Below are 3164 nucleotides of genomic sequence, written 5' to 3'. Positions count from 1 at the left end.
ACTGTCTCTGGCTTCAACCCTTTGCCCCTCCAGGCCTCAGTTTCCCCGTGTATACAACTAGGGCACTGGGCTCCGGGAGACTCCCGGGGGAAGTCTCTGCTCCAACAGGCTCCCTGACCTGGGAAGCCATCCACGCTGTGCCTACAGCCTTTGGGCTGCCTGGGTTCGTCCTTGAGTTTTTAGCAGATGCTAGAAGAGGTCTTAGAGTTTACAAGGCTCTCCGAGGCCTGGGCCAAATGAACCGTCGTGTGCTGCATGGTAAAGTTGCAGACAGGGACAGATCACATAGACAGTCTCTTGGGGTCACACTGCCTTGGGCTGTTGTTGCCCCTTCAGTGTATAAGTAACTCTATGATGATCACACAAGGGCAAAATCAATGTATCTTATCATTAAGCGAGACATGTCTATATATAAACTATGTATTGCTATTCCTTGGTGTATGATGGGGGTTGATAACCCCATTGAGAGATGAAAATATTAAAAGCCAAAAAATGTACTTAATATGCCCAGATTCCTGTACCTCCCAACATAGCAGCACGGTGCCCTAGAGGACTGGCTGCTGTCCTACTTGACAGGGTGGCTGGTGGGTGGGTACTCACCCCCGCTGCTCAGCATTGCAAGACAGTGCTGGATCCCACACTGCCAGCCCAGAAAAAGATCAAGACGCAAACCGTGCCTTCTACCAAATGTATCTTTCTTTTCCATCACTACAGAGCATAAAAATCTTAAGTCAAGCCACATAAATTGGGGACCATCCATTTCAGATGAGGAATTTGTATCTATATAAAAAGCTTTTACAGCTCAACAACAAAACAATTATGAAACAGGCAGAGGCTCTAAACAGACATTGATTCAAAGAAGATACACAAATGCCCAATAAGCACACGGGCAAGGTGTTCAGCGTTGGCAGCCATCGGAGGTAAGAGAAATAAAGCCACAATGACAGACCACACCTACAAGATGGTTACAATTAAAAAAAGATAACAGCACAGTTGGTGAAGACATGAAGAAATCAGAACCCCATTCAATGCTGGCAGAAATGTAAAACGTAGCTTTTTTCTTTTTTGGAAAAGTTTGGCAATTCTTTTTTTAAAAAGTTAAAAATAAAGTTACCACCAATTCTTACCTATCTATAAATGGGTATATTATTTGCAATCAGTTCATAAGTTAAATCACTATATACCTAGCCCTAAAGAAACCACTACCAATGAAGATCTGAAAGATAATAGTAGAGATTAAGATGTAATCATTTGGGTGGGGGAAAAATCCAAAAGAAGGCAAAAAAAAAAAAAGAATGAAGGCCAGTTAACAGGAAATCAGAAAACAGAAAATCAGATGGCCAATTTAAATTTAACAATTACATTAAATACAAAAGGTCTAAGAATTTCACTGAATGAATTTCAAGTTGCCTATGAAAGCAATTGGCAACACACCAGGTGTCCGAGTGCTGTCTCTGAGCTCTTAAACTTGTTCCAGTGCCCTGCTCCAGACACTCACCCCGCCCTGGCCTCTTGGACCCATCATTAGCTTCACCAGCAGTGGGCGCTGGAGAGGGATGTCCAGAAGCTTCCTTCGCCTCAGGAATCCAGGGTACAAATTACTGTGTTGTCTCAGTCTCCGCTGTATGGAATGGATACCAACCGCAGCCCCAAGAGATAACTCCACAGGGATGGGTTTGGAGATCTGTCAGGTGGCGCCCCTGGACTGGAAGGCAGAGCTGAACCTCTCGCCATGGGAAATGGTATGCTAGTGATCCTCGGCAGGCAGTGACATCAAAGTGAGTCATGTGGTCACCTGTGCGTTTGCAGCACGAGAAGCATGTCCTCAGGTGGCCAGGTGTCTGCAGCACTTGATCATCATGACTGTGGCGGTGACCGTAAAGACCATGATGTGGGATGAATTCTGCAGCTGCTTTCCTGCTTACCGAAAGCCAATGGAAGACTTGGGTTCTTTTTTAATTCTCAGCCTGAGTTAAAATCTGAGAATCAGAAAGCTTCAGTAATAGCACCAAAAGGTTCTCTTACTTCTTGGAGGCACTGAGCTGATTCACCACTTAAAATGGAACACAACTTTAATCGTGCAGGTTGTTGAATCACAGGATCATTTGAATTCAGTGTCACGGAGCTTTTCACAGGAAAGGGCATGAACGGGAAAGGGACTCTGACATTCGATTGGCTCCAAATGAAACCAACAACTCACGCCCTCAAATAACTGCACTTTTCCTTTGGTGGGGTGAATTAGCCTGCCCTCCTGTGTCTGAGAAGACTGCTCTGTTCAGAAATTCTGTGATGATCTCACCCAGGACCACTGCTTTGAAAGTAGAAGAAACAGCTTATATACCCTAAGAATCACGAGACCTTGCTACGACTCATTTGTAAGCTGACAGGTGGTACAATTCATACACTGTGCAATTCACCCATCAAAATGGTTGTTGGTGTGGTTGCAGATATATACAACGACCCCAAAGGTGAACCTGAGAACATCTGCATGATCCCATAAAGAAGGCTCATGGCATCTCTACAACTATCTCCTCCATCCCGGAGCATCTGTGAATCTGCTTTCTCTGTAGACCTGTGGTAGATGTTCCCTATGAATGGGATCGCCTAGTGTGGGGGCTTCTGTGACTGGCTTTCACTTAGCTTGTGGTTCCCAAGGTTTGTCCAAGTTGGAGCAAGCATCACTGTCTCCTTCCTTTTTAGAGTACAGTAATTCCACTGTACAGATACATTACAATGCTTGGACATTTGCCCACTGTAGGGCTTTTGGGATATGCTAAGGTTTAGATCTAGTGTCCCCCAGAAGCCTGGTGTTCAGGGGTGTGGCTTTTAGAAGGCTGGATCACTGGATGCTGTGATCACCAGTGGATTCATCCACTGATGAGTTCATGGCTGAATGTGCCCTTAGAAGGTGGAGCCTGGTTGGCGGTAGGCACCAGGGCTGTGCCATGGAAGGGTGTACCCTTATCGCCAGCTCTTAGGCTCTCTGTTTCTTGCCACAGGATGAGCTCTGTCCTCCACCAGGTCCTTCCAGCATGCTGTTTTCTGTTCTGGAGCGATCACCCATAGACTGATCCCCATGAACACTAAGCTAGAATAAACCTCTCCTCTTCCAAGCTGTGCCTGCCAGGCAATTTGTCTCAGTGACAGAAAAGCTAAACCAGGTC

The sequence above is a fragment of the Cavia porcellus genome, unplaced genomic scaffold (assembly GCF_034190915.1).
Source record: "Cavia porcellus strain 051 isolate PalLab524CR breed Dunkin Hartley unplaced genomic scaffold, mCavPor4.1 scaffold_28, whole genome shotgun sequence".
Lineage (NCBI taxonomy): Eukaryota > Metazoa > Chordata > Mammalia > Rodentia > Caviidae > Cavia > Cavia porcellus.
Note: the sequence above shows the minus strand (reverse complement) of the source record.